The sequence below is a fragment of the Geotrypetes seraphini genome, chromosome 7 (assembly GCF_902459505.1).
Source record: "Geotrypetes seraphini chromosome 7, aGeoSer1.1, whole genome shotgun sequence".
NCBI lineage: Eukaryota > Metazoa > Chordata > Amphibia > Gymnophiona > Dermophiidae > Geotrypetes > Geotrypetes seraphini.
The window spans coordinates 14,087,461-14,107,521 of NC_047090.1; the positions used below are offsets into that span (position 1 = coordinate 14,087,461).

Genomic DNA, 20,061 nt, shown 5'->3' on the forward strand with positions numbered 1-20,061 from the left:
CAAGGGCCTCCGGGCGGAAGACGCGGCCCCCTCCCGCCCCCCCTCCCTAGAGTTTCAATGCCACGGCCTACGGCAGAAGCGGCCGCCTTCGCCCATGGAGAAAGCGCCCGCCGCGGGCACCATGCGCGCCTGCTCGACGCTCTGGGCGGCCGGGCGGCGGGCCTGAGCCAGGGCCAGCCCGGAGGCTCCCGGTAAGAGCGGGGGGGGAGGGGGGCGGAGAGCATCTCCCGGTTGTTGGGGCTTTTTTTAATCTCCTTCTCTGCCGTCCCGGAAGGCGAGTCGAGGCTTCGGTTCAGCAGCGTCTCCTCCTCCCTCCTCCCTCCTCCCCCCCCCCCTCAGGCCTCCGTCCGGCGCGAGCGCGGCCTGTCCCGCCCACCGTCGCGAGGAGCCCTGGTCGCGCGGCCGCCTCCGCCTCGCGCCGAGAAAGCGCGCCCGCCCGCCAGGAAAGCCTCTGGGCTCCGTCGCCGAGCGGGGAGGAGGGCACGGCCGGGGTCAAAGGGGAAAGGTTACCCACCCAGCATCCTCCGGGTTCAGTACACAGCCATCTTGGATTTGTGGGAAGTGGGAAAAATTCATGCGGTGAGTTTGGGGGCTTTGGGGGGTTGGTTTGGGGCCATTTTTAGTCAAAAAAGGCCCGGGCGAGGGGCCGGCGCCGGGGCCGAGGCGGGCAGCGCGAGCGTCCGTGGCGCCGGGGCGGCCCGGCGGGGCGTCCCGCCGGGCCCGCTCTTCGCCGCTTTTGTCTTCGGTCCCGAGCCGGGGGGGGGGGGAGGAGGAGGACGGTATGACAAACTCCCCCCCCTCCCAGTATCGCTCGGGAACCGAAGGCACTCGAGGCCCTGCCCTGAGGAGCGCGGCGACCGGCCCACCCCCCCCTCTCCCCGCCGCCCCCACCGGGCCAAGCCCGGGCCTCGCTGATTCCTGAGCGCCGGAGCCGGCCTCCTCTTCCTGCAACTTGGGCAAACTTGGCCGTGATGGGTGGGTCGCAAGTGTCTGAGGAAGAGGAGGCCGGGGCCACCCAACTGTCACCGAGGAGCAAGTGCCCATTTCTGGGTTCCTCCTGGATCGCCGTCGCGGAAACTTTCGCAGCCGCTCTTTCCGCCTTTGGCGAAGGGGCTCTTTAGCCAGACCTGGTTAACGAGTCCCCCGGAGCCGTTGGGCTCTCCGGGTGGCCGCATTTCACCCCCGATGACAGCAGGAAGTTGTCAGTTGCTGCAGGTCTGCTCAGGGAGCAGGAAGGCTGGGGTGGTTTGTGGGAGGAAACTTTCACGGGGGTCTTGTTTGTTTTAAAAAATGTTTGTTCCTGTAAAGCCGGCATTGTAATGACACAAAATGCACCATTTAGGGTTGACAGTTTGGCACTTTACAAAACGCATTTGTGCAACTAGTGCTGCAGTTGGAAAGAAGAGTTCTGGCTGACCTGCTGGTTTATTTGAATTTATACCATTTTATTGAAGGAATCAAATAAATACACAACAATAAGATACAAAGAGAGATTAATGACAATTAAATTCACAATAATATTTGCATACATATTTTTATCATTCCTCCAAAATATATTTCTATATACCCCCCTACCCTATTCCCCCTTCATTCTATTTATTTCATTGATATAGTTATGTTTATGTGCATTCTTATTTCTGGTTTGCTCTGTTATATTGTACCTTATTACCCTGGCTTGATGAAGAATATGTAAGTTACACACACTTTTCAATGATGGATATTTTTTACATTTGTTGTGGGACATTTCCATTGGTATTGAAGCCCTGCCACCTTATGAGGTCATCAAACTTGACAGTAACAAAAAAAAAATAATAAAACAACTATTCATTCCATCTATGGTAGCTGCTAGTTCATTGTATATATATTTTTAACTGAAATGCTTTCTTCCAGTGACGTTAAAATGTATTAATCATTCCATATCTTGACTAAAACTACAGATATGGGCTTATGATGAAACCACTTGAAGCTAGAATCCCTCCTGTCAGGTGTGTTACTCTGCAGATTGATGAAATTAGTGTGTAAGGAATAAGCTTGAGTGTCGGATTTGTTGTTTATTTGTGATCACACTTCTTTGGGAATAAAAAAAAAACCTTGCAATAATTTTATTTATTTTGCAAAATAGTTTTGTGTGTCTTCATCTCCATTTTTGAAGAGCCTCTGTTCCTATTTTCTAGTTCCGGTAGGAAATGCTGGTAATTCTAAGACTGACTTTAGGTAAGCAGAGCTGGCTGCAGCTGTGTTGCAAAGTGTCATCTTTCATTGGGAAGTTACCTGAAAGGATTTAAAATATTTTCAGTATTTCTGGAGAGAGTGCATAAATGTTTTCTTGTCTTCTGCTGAGTGTTAGTCTTTGTAGAACAACTAACCCCATCTTTTACTAAGGTGTGCTAACCGATTAGTGGGCGCTGAAAGCTAACGCGTCCATATACTAACATGCGCGCGTTGGTGTTTAGTGCACACTAAATCGATTAGTGCACCTTAGCAAAAGAGGGCCTAAATGTTTTTTTAAAGAAATATGTAACAGCTAGAGATGATTGGCAGACAAGAAAGCAACTACTTTAGAATCTATAAAGTTAAAATTACAGTGATTCACACAGTATTGTGAATTAAATTTTAAGCAGAAAAATATCACCATGATATTCAAGAACACACTAATTCTTGTCACACTAACTGTGGTCATTTTGCAGATTACACATATCAAAGTAATAAGAATTAACTTATCCTTGAAATCTGTTTGTGTATTTCTTGGCTCTATCATATGCTTTTTTTTACTTTCCCTTTTTTAATTTAATTAATTTATAAATATTTTTATGGCTTTTAGAATAAAGTGCATATTTGATGTTTGTGTCCTCATTTTAAAATCTCAGACCTTTACTTTACCCTAAAGGTTTTGCTCTAAAACATTTATTGGATGCTTGTATGAGGAATATGCTAAGAATCGGTACAGGGACACAGTACTTTATGTTACATTGTCATAATGGCTAAGCTGGAGAAGCTTTATATTACTTTGATGGCTATACCTAATCAGGAAAGAAAAAAAAGGGAGATGTTAAGTATATTTTACTTGCCAAAATGATTAAAAGCATGTCTGTTTCCTTTAAGTTGCAAGTTATGGCTTTTTGAAAAAGTACACAGCTTTTGTTTAATGAAAATCTTAAATAGCTTTTTAAGTTGTCTTAACACTTTTGTTGGAATGGTGAATATTTATTTGAAATTATGCAAAGGTACGAAAGTAAAATAAACAAAACATCCAGAGCATTTCCTAAAGATTGTTTTCCTCTAATATCATGATCCTGATTGATCAAAATCTTTTCTCAGAGAGACAGAGTAGGGAAGAAAGCATACATAAGGCTCAATTCACTATGCAGGCTAAGTCAATGTGAAATTGATTTATAAAGGCCCTTTTCCAGTTAACTTTGAAATTTTTGTATGTTAGAGTTTGTAATTAACCCTTTAGATGTTCTTCTGGGCATAGGATAGCTTGATGATACTCAGGTTTTATGAAAGGTCTATTGTGAGTATAAAAGTGTCAGCATATTAAATGGAGACAGTCTGCGTTTGCAGTGTAACAAAACCACAGTAAGGCTTGGTTTTCTTCCCTTTAGGTACTATTTTGGCAAGTAATGCAGGGAATTGATATTGAGATGATGAAAATTAGATTAAAAGCGGCCTTGATAATGAGTCTTTTCAGACAGACTGTATATGCCTCTCTTTTGCACAATTTCTGGCCCACTTGCATGGCTGAAAGTATTTGAATACATCTGAAAGTATTTGAGTCCATGGCATATTTTTTTCCTGATTTATAAAGATGCTTGGCCAGTCCAGAGGATAGTTGGATTTGCCCTGCAGAGAATTGAACTTACTTGTGTATCTCTGACACTTAAAAGATTTTACATGAATAATTGCAATATGTAAAGTTTTCTGAATACTAGAAAATAGTTTAGCAAAGGAACTCGTATGAATGCCAGAAGAGTATGGTGCAAATATACATAATAGTCCTTATTTACGTTGACGCATTAGGTTTTGCAGTTGGGGGTGTTCTAGCACTTTTGGGAGAGCAGCCATAAAGGCCCTCTTTTACTAAGGTGTGCTAACTTATTAGCGCGCACTAATTGCTAACATGTGCATGCTTGTCTATGGACGCGTTAGCATTTAGTGCACGCTAATTTGATTAGCGCACCGTAGTTAAAGAGGGGGATAATTGACGGAGAGGACACAACTACTATGTGCTCCTTTTACTAAGCTGTGCTAGCGTTTTTAACGCACACTAATGAAAAATACTAACCAAGCTCTATGGAGGCATTAGCGTTTAGCACGCGCGGCATTGTAGTGCACCTTAGTAAAAGGAGCCTTATGTGTTAACTGCACAGCAGATAAAGTATAACACATTTTAGCTATATCTCTAGAGATGACATTCATTACTCTGTTCTATAGAGTGTAAATTGTTAATGCGCTTTAACTACTTTTGCATTCACTATGCGCAAATTGCCAATTTCTGCATTGGCTGTTTAATATGGGAATTACCATATGCTAATAATTAATATACTACAGTAACAGTGCATAACCCTGCGTTAAAACAGCTAACACAACTTAATAAATAGGTCGAAATATGTTTTGATGCATTTTTGTTAGACTCTGCAGCATATACCACATAACCAATTTAGAAGCAAACGTTTGTTTCTAAATTGGTTATGTGGTATATGCTGAGAAGTATCTTTGCTGTGTTATTAAATTTTAACCTGTATTTTGCTCTAACGGGGGGAGAGGGAGGTGTAGCTCTAAAGCAGATCTGTTTGCATGCTGCAGGTTTGTATCAGGCCATGTTTGCCCAGCCATTTGGAAGTGGTAGGTGTCAATCTCTGATATCAAGGTGTTGAGGTGGATGCCTGGGAAAGAATGGAGACTGCCAAGGCTAAAGGATTTGAGGTTTTTGACACCATACAGAATATAGTGTATGAGACACTTTGATTATACCACAGAAAAGGCGGTATATGATATCCCTTCCTCCTTTCCCCCTAAGACATTTAGGGCCTGATTCTCCAAAGTGCGTCCCGATTTTAGGCAGCTGTAGGCGTCCTACAGCTGTCTAATCAGCCAATCGGGATGCACGTTTTTTTTTTTTAAAAAAATGCTCCCCAGGCAGGCCTGAAGGCGCCTCCGGGAGCCTAGGGAGACCCGCAAGACACCTAAGCTCGCCTAAGGACCTTAGGCGGCCCTACGCGTCTCCCTAGTAGAGGAAGAAACGCTTAAAATGTAGACCAGCAAAATGCTGGTCTACATTGTAAGTAGACGCGGCCGCTATACTTATTGCGGCAAGGGATCTCTCTGCCGCTATAAGTATAGCGGGCCGCGGCCTGTCCGATCGCTGGCAGGAGGGTGGCCAAACCCTCCTGCCAGAAGATGCCCCCCCTACACTACCGACCGCCCCCCCCGACACTACCAACCGCCCCCCCCCGACATTACCGATCTCCCTCCCACCCCGACACTACCAATCGCTGACAGGAGGGTGCCCAATCCCTCCTGCCCGAGGACGCACCCTCCCCCCCCCGGCGCTAACAACCCCCAAACCTCCACCCCACCAAACTAACCTTTTCTTAAGGCCAGATGGGTCTTGTCCATCCAGCCGGCAGGCACGCCTCGTCGAAATGAGGCGGGCCCGCCCCTTCCCAGCCCATCCCGCTGAAACCTAAGGCCTGATTGGCCCAGGCTCTAGAAGCCTGGACCAATCAGGCCTTAGGCATAGCGGGTCCGCCCATCCCCACTTAATCTAAAGCCTTAGGCTTCGGCGGGATGGGCCGGGAAGGGGCGGGCCCGCCTCATTTCGACGAGACGTGCCTGCCGGCTGGACGGACAAGACCCATCTGGCCTTAAGAAAAGGTTAGTTTGGTGGGGTGGAGGTTTGGGGGTTGTTAGCGCCGGGGGGGAGGGTGCATCTTCGGGCAGGAGGGATTGGGCACCCTCCTGCCAGCGATCGATATTGTCGGGGGGGGAGGGTGCGTCTTCGGGCAGGAGGGATTGGGCACCCTCCTACCAGCGATCGGACAGGGGGCCGCGGCCCGCTATACTTATAGCGGCAGAGAGATCCCTCGACACAATAAGTGTAGCGGGCCGTGTCTAATCTAACCCGATTCTCTAACCAGCGTCTGTAACATGGATGCCGGTTACAGAATCGGGGTTTTAGTGTAGGCCGATTCTGAATAGGACACCTCTCCCGGGCGTCCTATACAGAATCAGGGCCTCGCCTTCAATATAGGCGGCCTGCCTGGGGAGCATTTTTAAAAAAAATGTGCATCCCGATTGGCTGATTAGACAGCTGTAGGACGCCTACAGCTGCCTAAAATCGGGAAGCACTTTGGAGAATCAGGCCCTTAGAGCTGGCCATAGGAAAATGTTAAAAAAAATCCCAGGTAGATCTGTATGTTGTCAAGAGCTTGGTCTGTAGTATTGGTGTATTCCAGAGAGAGATCCATAGTAAATGTATTTTAGTGCTTAATCTGTGTGAAGGAAAATCATACAGTGTGCTTGGTCATTGGGTAGTTGATGCCAGAAAACATGCCCATACCTGCTGTTAATTTTCCAGTTGTTTAGCACTGCAGAGATGTACTAGTAGCGTAGTCATGCTTTAATTTCTGTTCAAAATCTTTTCACCAAATCAATACAGCGAAGCAGGTGTCTTTGATTTATTTATTTGGATTTATATCCCATCCTCCCAGAATAGATCAGAACGGGTTACAAGTTTTCATACATAATAAAGCATAACAGGGTATACATAAAAAGGGTATATAGTAATGTAGAGCATTACAGTACATTTTAGGTCATGATCGGACAATACAGTAGTTAAAAAATGTGGCAGTACTTAATAGGATATGACAGGACAAGACTTCATACAGCATGGGATGGTGATGTCATGAGTTTGGTAGGACATTGCGGTAACTAATAGAGCTTGACAGTAACTAATAGGGCCTGATAGTACAATGTGTGGTAAGGCAGGACATAACAGAGCATGTCAGTACATTAGGATGCATGACAGTACATGGCATGGTAGTACAATACATACCTGTGAATGATAATATATGCTATGTGTGGTTTAGCATAGAATGTCTGGCAAAGTGTGGCAGTATTGGCAATGAGTGCATGACAGTGCATAACAGTGCATGATATGTGTTAAGTATAACATGGTATGGGATGTATGGCAGGGCACGGTAGTACAGTGGTACCTCGGAATCCGAACGCCCCAGAACTCGAACAACTTGGAATCCAAACTTTAAAAAAAATAAAATAAAATTTTGCCTTGGAATCCGAATGTACGGGAACTGCAAGCGGTGCTCAGCCCAAAGCTTCCCCTCTGATGCAGCTTCCTGTTTCCGCCTGAGAGGGAAGTTTTGGGCTGAGCACCGCTTATAGTTGCCGTTGCCAATCTTGCTGTGTATGCCGATGGGGGGTGGGGGGGAGGCAATCTTGCTGCCTCTGCCAGGGGGACCCGATCTTGCTGAGTTTGTGGGACCAAGGAACGGATTAATCTAGTTTCTATTATTTTCAATGGAAAAAATTATCTTGGAACTCAAACGTTTTGGAATTCAAGCAGGATTCTGGAACGGATTAAGTTCAGATTCCAAGGTACCACTGTATTAGTGATGGTTGATCTTGTTATGTAGACCAGTGTTTTTCAACTTCTTATATTTATTTATTTTTTAATATTTATTTATTATTTATTTATATACCACTTATGTCCTAAGTGGTTTACATTCAGGTACTTTATCATATTTCTCTATCTGTCCCGGTGGGCTCAAACTCTATCTAGTGTACTTGGGGCAATGAGGGGATTAAGTGACTCGCCAAACCAAGTACCCCCCTAAGTCTAACAAATATCAACTGAGTATTCCACTCCTATAATAATTTCTTAAATTACACACAATATAATCTTATTAATACATACTGGTGACCACAAAATTTTAAACAAGTTTCAAGTTTATTATTACATTTGATTAATCGCTTAATCCGAATTCTAAGCGATGTACAGATTAATAAAAATTACAGAGTAAAGGAAGACAGACTTAAAATGACAAGTAACAAAACAACTAAAACATAAGAATAAATTAAATTACACATACAAGTAGAAACATTAGGAAACTTGGGAATGAATTACAATTTAATTATAAAGTAGTACAATTAGGGTTAAAAACAAAAGGGAAGGGAATAACAAATATCAAAATGGTCTAGGTTAAAATCAGAGCCGTAAGCAATTCAATTAATCGTTGAATGCATCTTTAAAAAGAAGACTCTTTAAATTGCTTTTAAATTTTTCAAGATTTTTTTCCTCTCTTAAATATAATGGGAGGGCATTCCAGGATTGGGGAGCCGTTACAGAAAAAATAGACTGCCGCCTCGTATTGATAATTTTAAGAGAGGGTATGACCAACAAATGTTGGTCGTTTGAACGTAAAAGTCTAGGTGAGGTATATGGAATTAAAACTCTATAGATAAAAGCTGGGGTTTTAAATATCAAAGATTTAAAAGTGAGCAGGCACAGTTTGTACACAATGCACACTGTACACAGAAAATGTTAATTATCATTTATATATGTTCTTTTTTTCAAAGAGGTTAAGGCAGATGACTTTAACATAGGCAATATCACCTCAGTAACAACTATAGAAAAATAGACAAATATAGTGCAAAATATAGAGAGCAGATATAAATTCTCAAAACTGACACATTTCAATCACTAAATTGAAAATAAAATCATTTTCCTACCTTTGTTGTCTGGTGATTTCATGAGTCTCTGGTTGCACTTCTTTCTGACTGTGCATCCAATATTTCTTTCTTTCTGCCTCCCTCCTCGTTCCCCTCCCCAACCAACATCTTTCTCTGTCCCTCCATGAGTTCAATTTTTCTTCCTCCTTCACCTCTATTGCTCCCTCTCTCTCTGTCCATTTGTCTTTCTTTCATTCCCTCCCTTGCTGTAAAGAGAGTGGGGAAAGAGAGAGAGAGAGATCCAAGGTACATCTCTTCTACCCCCTCTCCTGCCATGTCCAACAATTCTTCCTCTCTCATCACCCGGATCATGTGCAGCATTTTTCACCACTGCCCACCAGCCCCATGCCCATTTCTCCTTCTATCACCCCTCTCCAGCACCATGCCACATCTCTCCCTCCATTACTATGTCCACCATTCCTCCACCTTGTATTCCCTTCAATCTGTCCCTCTGTTCCCTCTCCACCACCATATCCAACATTTCCCCCTCTCATCCTTCTCTTCCCTATGCATCTCTACCTCAATCATGTCTCTCTCTATATCCCCAAATTTTTCTCTTTCTTCCTTTCCCTATGTGCACCAACTCTTTCCCTCTTACTCACACACTCATACCCAATAATTATCCCTTTCTATTCCCTCCCTCCTTTGTCCCAAGTTAGCACCCCCTTCCTCCCTCCCTTCTGTGTCTCATGTTCATGCCCCCTCCCTTCCTTCTGTGTCCCATGTTTGTGTCCCAAATTCATGCCCCTCCAATGTCCCAATGTGCTCCTTGCCCCCCTTTCTCCCATGATTATGTCCTCTCTTCCTTGCTTGCTCCAGGGCCCCACTCGCTCCCTTCAGGACCGTCCAGCTGGGCTGCTACTTCCTGCCTTCAGCTGCACTTGTTTGCAGGGATGCAAGCAGCGGCTTTTACATGCTGCACATGGTTGACCTACAAGCCTTCCCTCTGACACCAGCTCTGACGTCGGAGAGAAGGCTTCCGGGCCAGCCACATGCAATGTGTAAGAGCCGCTGCCCGTGTCCCTGCAACAAGTGCGGCTGAAGGCAGGAAGGAGCAGTCCACTTGGAAGGAGGTAACTAGGATCCCCTACTGACCTGGAAGGCTTCCCTCCAATGTCGGCTTCGAAGGTAGAGAATGACACAGGAACTCAATTTTCCCGTCCCCCCATGAGTTTTGTCTCTGTCCCATTGCTGTAAGTTCTGTCTTAACTGCATAAGCCTCAAACACTTAAGATTTTAAAGTATTTGAGGCTTGTCCAGATGAGGACAGAGCTTGCAGGATTGGGTTAGGGACATGAAAATAACTCGCTGGGATGGGAAAATGAATTCTTGTGGGGACAGGGAAAAATTTGTCCCCATGTCATTCTTTAATCAGAGGGAAGCGTGGAGGGCAGGAAGGAGGGCCTGGGATCCCCGGTGGTGGGAGACCCGTGTAGTGCCACATACCTCCAACAAGCGGTAAGCATACCTCTAAGGGTATACTTACTGCGTGTTGAGAAACTCTGGCATAGCCAATGGTATTTAGATTGGAGCTATTTTATAGAAGGTTAAAGGAAGAGGTGAGTTTTTATTGCCTTCCTGAAATTCAGTAGGCCTAGTGATCTGATGTGAGGTGGTAGTTTGTTCCAGAGGTGTGATAGGTAGTGCAAGTAGGATATTTTCTAGGTGTCTTCAAGGCAGAGGCAGTGTCCTGAAGGTGTGCATAGTTTTTCCCTTCTTCTTGTGAGTAAAGTTGCCGGTTTGGGGTGTAAGGTGTTAGTTTGGAGGCCATATATGTTGGCACCATGTTGTGGAAGACTTTGTAGGCCATTACTAGGCCCCTGATAGACATCATTTTGTAGCCAGTGAGCTGCATGCAATGCTGGGGCGATTGGGTCACAAATGTGAAGGGTTTTTTTAGGAGGCGGATGGTGGTGTTTTGTACTCGTTGTAATTGATGGAGATTTTTTTGAAGTGAGACCGTTTAGTAGTAGTGTGTTGCAGTAGTCCATGTGGGAGAGGACAAAGGCATAGAGTAGCTGTGAGAAGTCTAGTTCTGAAAAATATCTTCTGATTTTTCAGAGTTGCCGGAGGTAGTAGAATGAGGTGGATACCACTTGGGATATATGATTAGAGAGTGATAGATTGGAGTCAAGGGTCAGTTATAAGCTGCATACCTTGTCTTTGCAGTTAGGGTGGTAGATTCCCAGGAGATCGAAGGACAGGCGAGTGTGAGATTATCTTTCCATATCCAGAGGAGCTCAGTTCTTGTAGCATTTAATTGGAGCTTGTTTTGAGTCGTCCAGCTCTTTATTTCCATAAGACAGTTGTGTAGTTTGGATATTTGGGTGTCTCAGTTTGAATCTAGCAGCAGGTATAGTGTATGTCATCTGCAAAGGAGTAGATCTTTATCTGGTATTTTATGGCAATATCTATATTCCGGTCTGATAGAGGTTGAAGAGTAAAGGGGATAGGAGGGCACACTGCGGTACTCCATATGTTATCAGTTTCAGTTTTGTTAGAGCAGATCTTAGCAGAATACTTTTTTGGGTTCTTTGGCTTAAGAATGATGACAATCAGTGGAGTGCAATTTCGCAGATTCTGAGTTTGGAAAGGAGGCGGGGATGATCGATGGTGTCAATAGCAGTGCTGAGGTCTAGAAGAACCAATAGTACATTGTTTCTTTATCTAGCATGTTCCAGCAGTTGTCTGTGATGTCTGCCAGGACTGTTTCCATGCTGTGGAATGTCGTGATGCCAGATTGGTAGGAGGAGAGGGCATCTTGTTTGTTGATGAAAGTCTGGAGTTTCGATAGTACAGTCTTTATGAAATTCTGTTTTCTTTCCCTTAATCTTGCATTTCATAACACATAATACAGATTTCCCAGTTAGCCTAACAATTAGACCTGTGGACCGAGAACATGGGAAGTTAGGGTTCAAATCCCACCTAACATTACTTGCTCAATTAGTTAACTAGCCTAGGCTAAAAGATCTGAGGATTTTGACACTTAACATTTGGAAAGGTGACAATTCCCTGAACATTAGTCCTGCAACTAAACACAAAAGAGACTGCTTGGAGCTTACAGTCTAGTTGAGGCTTATGGGGAGGCCTTCGAGACCTAACTGTCCTTTTTAAGGGCAATTGAGTTCGATTTTTATTTATAGCTGTTTTTTTCCTTAATTGTTCTCTTTTACTTTGATTATTGTAATTCTTGCCCTTTTATCTTTTGTTCTTGTTTGTCTTTGTTTTAAAAGTCTCTGAAAGTTATTGTTAGGTGACACTCCATCATCTTAAATTTGTATTTTAGCTAAAGTATGTTTTTAGGATTTTGTACACTGCCTAGAAGGTTGATTGGGAGGTATAAGAAATTTTAAATAAACTTGAAACTTCAAGTGACTCATTTATGAGTTATAATAATAATTTCCTGCTATTTTGACTTTTGTTTGTCTCCTTTAGATAGGTAAAACATTTGTCAAGTCCTTGTGTCTTTTTGACATGTAAATTTTAATTTGTGTAATTTGTGTTCTATGTAACAGTAGTCCCTTCTTGAAGGAGGGGGGTTACGAAGTCTTCCCTTGCTTACAGAAGATTTTATTTAATTTATTTTTTACTTTATTTTTTTAAAGTAGAACTGTTCTCCCCCCCCCCCCCCGGGTCAGTCCTACTGGGGCTTCTGTTTTGGCCACTGCATCTGCAGCCTCCTTAAGTGCTCTTCCCATCCTAGTCTTTTAAATAACAGAATTCTGTTTTCACGGTGCTTATGCAGAGGTGTGATCACAGATTGGAAAAATTTGAAAGAGCTATTGGCTGCCATATTTAAAACTGTAGTCTTTAAAAGCATTCTTAAATGGATTTTTCTGCAGCGTGAAACTTTGGTTCGTCAGGTGGAAAATGTATATAATTTTATGGTGCATTATTTCAGTGGTGTTTTAGGTTTAATAGCAAATTAATATGCATAGTGAAGCTACCAATGAAGAAACTTCTTTTTATGCCTGTTCCCCCCCCCCAATAATGTAAGTTTGTTGAGTGTTGTCATTGTACCAGATATAAGATATTGTATAAGATATTCTAGTTGCATGAGTATAACTGGCTTCAGTATCAATTTATAGATTTGCTGAGACTTACATTCATGTGTTTTCTTTGTCCAGTGCAAAAATGTAGAACCATTTGCCAGGATATATGAGACTACTGAACAGTTTAGAAAAGGACTAGAAACCTAGGGCTCCTTTTACAAAGCCGCGCTAGAGCCTTAACGCGGAATAGCGGGTGCTAAATTGCCACGGGCGCTAGCCGCTACCGCCTCTTTTTGAGCAGGCGGTAGATTTTCGGCTAGCGCGCGCTAATCCAGTGCGTGCGTTAAAAACGCTAGTGCACCTTTGTTAAAGGAGCCCCTATTGTTTTGTGAAAGCTTTCTTAGGGGATTGGATCTTTAATTGTAGAAGACATACTGATTTTTTTTTTTTTTTTTGAAGATTTTATATGGGATGTAGTTGTGATGTTTTTGTTATTGTCTGCTATTTATGTTTTTATTGTGACCCGCTTTGGTTTAAAGCGGGGAATATAAATGGAGGGAGAAATAAATAAGAATGCTCTGCCCTGCTCCCATGGACATAGAGTTCCTATGAGCGTCGGAGCAGTGCAGAGCATTTAGCATGCCGGCCAGCGCTAAAAAAATTATTGCACGATTTTATAAAAGGGGAGGTTCGTTTTTGATTAAAACATTAATGTATGTCAGTATTTAATATTTAGACTTTGTGTCCTCATGCTGTCAGTTTCCTTCTAAGCTGGATAGACTTTCAACTAAGGTTTTGCTTAGAGTTTTTGGAAAATAGTGATTTTTATTAATGTGGAAAAAGAATGGAGGAGCCTTTTCCCAAATTTTGCAGGTTTCGATCATTTTCAATTGATGTCGATATACAGCAGGTGATGGTCTCAAGAAAATGAGCTGGTGTAATATTTTGCTAGGCAGATTATAACTAGAAAGAATAGTGTCAAAGACTATTTCCATGTTGCTAATACTTTTGTGACAGGTAAAAGGACTAGGATTCAACCCATGGATCAGATCTGTACCACCTATCAACTTGATTATTTTTCCTTTTAGAAGAAAGTTGAAAAATGGAGTCCCTATTCTTAACGTAGCTTTTAGGGTTGGTCAGAGTAGTAAAGGAAAAAGTGTTTCTTTATGATATCTGCTTGATTAGTTAAAGCATGTTGAGGTGGTGTTGATGTGTCTCTGATGGGTTGGAGTGGGACTTAGATGGCAGCTCCAGTAGTTGGGAATAGAGAATGACATGGTGACAGAATTCATCACTGTTCGTGTCCCTGTAGATAACTGCGGGAAACCATCTCTATGCCATTTTTTTAAAGAGAGAGGGAAGAATCAAGAGTATGAATGGCACAACCACTGATCCTCAAGCCTTGCATTGAAGAATGATGGTGTAGAATGACTAAGTTTGAGATAGACACTAAAGAATGACATGGAATGGTTTTTCGCAGTTATCTGTGGGGACGGGAACGGTTTGAATTCTCTAGTTGGGAAGTAAGGCTACAGACTTCTATGGTACATGTCCTGAAAATGGCAAAGAGAGATTAGAATCAACATATGTGTATTTTATATCGCATATGCTATGAGTACTGGAGCTGTGTCCCCTCCACGGGGGAAGGGAAGCCATCTTGAAACTTGGAAATTAGTGAATAAAATGTTGTTAGCAATGTTGTTGGTTTAATTATGTATTGCCAATGAATGTGACTTTGCTGCACTCTTTAGACTCTTGACATGATGTTGAATTGCTGACTGCCCTATTCGTCATGCCAGTGTTTAATCATGGAAAATAACCTGTATGAAGTGGTGGTGTGGCTCTGGCCGCTTTGTTGGACAGACCAGTTGGATGGTGCAGATCTTTATCTGCTATTGTTTTACTATCCCACCCTTTTAGAAAGCTGTGGTAGCGGCTGCCTTGCAGCAAACACTCCAGTTGCCCATTAAACCTCTATGGACGTCAGAGTGATTACCGCAGCAGCAGATGCTACCATCGCTTTATAAAGGAGCCCTGTAATAGCAAGCTCTATTCTTTTAGATTTTCAAGCTACTTTGAGGACATAGTTTTCAAAGGCCACTTTCAAGGAGGTGACAGAATTGGTGAAAAAAGGTTAGCAGAGGGAATTGTGATTAGACCGTGGTGTGTACATTAATCACAGGCTCTCTTGGCTAACCAGCTTTGTTAAGGGAAACAGTAATGACAACCAATGGGAGGAAAGAACAGACCACTCTGGATTCTTCCCTGCCGGTTTAGATGTTTGTTGTGACATATCATGGTGCCACAAATATGGTGGTGCAGGCCTTTGATGTAATTAAGTTAGATTATGGGAATTAGTCTTGGGGGAAACCCCCCCCCCTCCCCCAAGACTTTGCAACACATTCAGATTTTATATCAGGAACCATATCTTGCCAGCATTTCAGGAGTTTGATTGGTTCCCAGTTAACCAGTGGTACTAGTTTAAAATTTAGAAATAAAATGGGCCCACAATATTGTGCCCTGTACACTGGACTTCACACCTTTGCAAGTGCATTTTCTTTTTAAAGAATAGGACCTTTTTCATGGCTGCATTGTTTTTGTGGAATAAGTCTTACATCATGAAAGAAATCTGCATTTTGATAAGGGGGCGGGCTTATGGTTGATGCTTTGATTTGATGATGTCTTGTAGGATGGTCTATTTACATTAGTAAGTTCTTAATGATCTGATGCAATTGTGTCTTTTGGCCTTGTTTTTGTGATAGAGATGATAAAAAAAGGCCCTCTTTTCCTAAGGTGTGTTAACCGATTAGCGCGCGCTAAACGCTAAGGCGTGCATGCTAGTCTATGGATGCGTTAGCACTTAGCGCGTGCTAATTGGTTCGCACACCTTAGGAAAAAAGAGGGTAAGTGTTGTTAAATTATCTAAACTCTTGGGTCTAGTTGTAGGATGTGGTAGTTTGGAATTTGTCATAGGACATATGCATGCAAACAACATCCGTAAACACAGGTGTAGAAAACCTGCCTCTTTCATTCATAACAGCACCATATACTCTTGGAGAAATTAAAGTTATATTTTTAAACAGTAATGAGTTTGCAGGGAATACTGTAAATATGTTGAAATAAGTACTAATTTTGTTGTATGCTGAGTCTTAAAAGAGCACCGAGTTAGCAGGGTTGGAGGGTGGCTCAGTGGCTTTGCTGCACCTTTTCCATGCAGAGGCACCTGAGTTTCACTCCATGGCTCAGTGAATAGGAGAAAATACCTTTTCATTCAAGAAATAACAGTAGTTCATAAAGAAATAGTTATGCTCTGGAACTCATTGCTGAAAGATGTGGTAACAGCACTTGTATCTGCTTGTATCCATTATCTGTTATTAAAAAATACATAGAGAAATGAAGGCAAGTGGTCTGCCTAAACCATGCCATCTACTATCCCCTCCTCTCCCTTAGAGATTCAATGTACTTGTCCCAAGATATTTTCAGAAACTTTTGTCTCCAGCACCTCCACCAGAAGGCCTCTCCAAACATTCACCACCTTTTCTGTGAAAAAATATTTTCTGAGGTTACTTTTATCCCCTTTTCACCTTCATCCTCTGTCCCCTTATTCCAGAGTTTCCTTTCTATTGGAAAAAGACTCACCTCATGTACATTGTAGGTATTTGAACATCTCTATCATATCTCCCCTCTCCTGCCTTTGCTCCAAAGTATACATATTGAGATCGTTAAGCCTGTCCCTGATGAAGACCACTCACCATTTTAGTAGCCTTCCTCTGGACTGACTCCACCTTGTTTATATTTTTTTGAAAATGTGGTCTCCCAGATTTGTACCCAATATTCTAAATGAGGCATCAATACCTCATTTTTCCTACTGGCCATTTCTCACCCAAGCATCCTAGCTTTTGCTGTCACCTTTTCAACCTATTTGGCCACCTTAAGATCATCACATACTTTCATACCCAAGTCCTACTCCTCTTTCATGCACAAAAGTTCTTCACTGCCTAAACTGTACTATTCCTTTAGGTTTTGCAGCCCAAACACATGACCATGCATGTCTTAGCATTAAATCTAAGCTGCCAAATTCTGGACTATTCTTCAAGCTTCGCTAAGTCCTTCCTCATGTTATCCACACCATTGGGGCTACTCTACTGCAGATTTTGGTATCATCTGTAAAGAGGCAAATCTTACCAGTCAGCCCTTCAGCAGTATTGCTTACAAAAATGTTAAAAGAACCCAAGAAGCGAACCTTGAGGCACATAACCGGTAACATCCCTTTCCTCAAAGCGATCTCCATTGGATTGGATTGGATTTATTATTTGATTTATCACTATTGACATAAGTATTTAGCAGTGTACAATAAAAGAACTTTAAAAATACAATACAATCACTTTACAAAATCTATAAAAAACCAATAAAAGAATAAAACAGTAGTTCAAATTAGCAAAATCAAGTCAATCATTACTAAATCCTATAGTAACAGTTTGCTTCCATAACATTGCTTCAATAAGCATTGACCACTACCCTCTGTCACCTTCCATTCATCCAATTTCTAACCCAATCTTTCACTTTGGGACCCATACCTAGGGCATTCCTGTGTGAAACAGTGTCAAAGGCTTTACTAAAATCTAAATATACCGCATCTAGTGCTCTCCCTCTATCCAATTGTGTGGTCACCCAGTCAAAGAAATTGATCAGATTTGTCTGACAAGACCTGTCTCTAGTGAATCCATGTTGCCTCAGGTCCTGTAATCTGTTGGATTCCAGAACGTCAGTGTTCTGTGTTTTAAGTGTTTACTTACCACAAAAATCTGACTTATGGGCCTGTAGTTCCCTACCTCTTTCTTCCACTTTTGTGGAGAGGGAACACATCTGTCCTTCTCCAGTCCTCCGATACCACACCCAACTCTAGAAAACCATTGAAAGGATCAGCCAGCGGAGCTGCCAGAATTTCCCTGGTGATAGCGATGGGCACAAGACAGCCAAACCACACTGCATTCTGAAAAAAAATGAAAACCCTTCTCTTCGATGCCTGAACCTTCTTTTCTCTTAGCCTCCTCCAGTTGTCTGTCTTTTTCTTTCCTCTCTCTTTCTTTTCTTAGTATATGATCTGCTTTCCCCCTTCTTCTCACTGTAAGTTGCCTTGAGCCTGGATAGGTATGCACTTCATACAAATAGATTATATAGTGATCAGCACATGCGCAGAATAAACGCACAAATAAAAAAAACAACAAAATCCCAAATCGGCAGAAGGGATGCCCACTCCCTTCCGCCGCCGAAGTCGAGCATACCCTCCATGGCAGCGAGAGAAATGTCCACTCCTTCTTGCCACCGATGTCAAGTAGTTCCCTCCCCATGACACCTCCTCTGGCAGCGGGAGAGATGCCCATTCCCTCCCTCCACCAACGTCGAGCAACCTCCTTCTTACGATGGCTGGCCGGAGAGATGCCTTCTCCCTCTGGCCAGCAGGCTCACCTCTTCAAAATGGTGGGCTTTCCCCTCCCCGGTGCATCCTGGGATGAGCTGGGGATGGGCCTAAGGCTCTGATTGGCCCAGGTTGTTTAAGGCCCCTCTCCTGTTCGCTGGCGTCTTGCAGCACACCAGGAATTTCACTGCAGCACACAGTTTGTAATATACTACTGTAGATCCTTCAATTGTGTATCTTTAATATGATCTTTAACATGTAACACTGCTTCTCCTCCTTTTCTTCCTACCCTGTCTTTCCTGAACAGATTATAGCCTGCTATAACTATATCCAGTCATAGTTCTTCATGAACTATATATGTCGCCTGTGAATATCATTAAATCCAAATCAGCCTCTTCCATCACAGCTTCTAGATCCAGAATCTTGTTTCCCATACTTCGAGCATTATATATAATGCTTTGCAGCCATTGCCCCTTTTCCCCATGTGTGTAGAGGTATTTAATGATTCACTTAGCTGAGGGCTTATACTTACCTGGGGGCTTTGATCACCGAGCACCAACAGCTCTAGTTAAAGCTCTCTCCAGTAGGTTAGCCAGTCTGCTCCTGGAGACACTTCTTCCCTTCTTTGATAGATGCACACCATCTCTGCTCAGCGGCCTTGGAAAATCATCCCTTGGGCCAGGAAGCCAAAACGCTCTTGATGACATCCACACAGCCACATATTCATCTCCAGGTTCAAGTTTCTCTGCCTTGGCCTTTTACCCTCGATAAAGAGAATCGATGAGAACACCACCTGCATACTTGTCTGCTTCACTTTTTCTTCCAGAGCATTGAATCTTGTTACTCTTTTTGCCAGGTAGTTATGTCCTGGACTATCCACTATTGGAAGCAGGATTCTGGGCTAGATGGATCATAAGTCTGATCTAATATGGCTTTTGTGATGCCTATTGGCCGGATTAAAGGCCTTTGATTGAAGGTTTCCAGCCAAAGAACTGTGGTTGCAAAAACTGAGCTAAAGTAAATTAAAAGGGATATAAAATATGAAAAAACCTCTCCAGATACCTAGTTATGAAAGAGAGTGTGTAGAACTAGAGCTGGCCTTGCTTCCACTTGAGCTGAGTCAAAAACAAGTTAGTTTTGCTAAGATGTATTATATCATCCTATTGTTTCTGCTGCCCTTTTAATGATGCTGTGCATTTGATTGATTTCTTTTTTCTTTTTTTTTTTGTGCTCTGATTTTATTAATACTTTTGGCGTAATCTTGGTATTTAGCATAAGAACATAAGAATTGCTGCTGCTGGGTCAGACCAGTGGTCCATCTTGCCCAACAGTCTGCTCACGCGGCGGCCCTTAGGTCAAAGACCAGTGCTCTAAATGAGTCCAGCCTCACCTTCCAGTTTAGCAGGAACTTGTCCAGCTTTGTCTTGAATCCCTGGAGGGTGTTTTCCCCTATAACAGCCTCCGGAAGAGCGTTCCAGTTGTCTACCACTCTCTGGGTGAAGAACTTCCTTACATTTGTACAGAATCTATCCCCTTTTAGCTTTAGGGAGTGCCCTCTCGTTATCCCTACCTTGGAGAGGGTGAACAATCTGTCTTTATCTACTAAGTCTATTCCCTTCAGTATCTTGAATGTTTCAATCATGTCCCCTCTCAATCTCCTCTTTTCAAGGGAGAAGAAGCCCAGTTTCTCCAATCTCTCACTGTACAGCAACTCCTCCAGCCCTTTAACCATTTTAGTCGCTCTTCTCTGGACCCTTTCGAGTAGTATCATGTCCTTCATGTATGGCGACCAGTGCTGGATGCAGTACTCCAGGTGAGGGCGCACCATGGCCCGGTACAGCGGCATGATAACCTTCTCTGATCTGTTTGTGATCCCCTTCTTTATCATTCCTAGCA

At 43.0% G+C, this 20,061-nt stretch overlaps 1 protein-coding gene across 13 annotated transcripts in view; it reads left to right on the plus strand.

Annotated features, from left to right (window-relative positions):
* Window positions 1-59: 59 nt before the first annotated feature.
* CNOT2 (CCR4-NOT transcription complex subunit 2) overlaps window positions 60-20,061 on the plus strand; it is a 170,296-nt gene continuing 150,294 nt past the window's right edge. For 2 of the 13 annotated variants that reach the window (XM_033951311.1, XM_033951318.1), the window contains exons 1-2: window positions 60-191; window positions 1,938-1,985. The gene's annotated coding sequence lies outside the window, so the exon portion shown is untranslated. Of the gene's footprint in view, window positions 192-447; window positions 580-633; window positions 1,216-1,937; window positions 1,986-20,061 lie in introns of those variants that run through there. The other 11 variants (XM_033951308.1, XM_033951314.1, XM_033951310.1 and 8 more) reach the window with 8 other exon arrangements.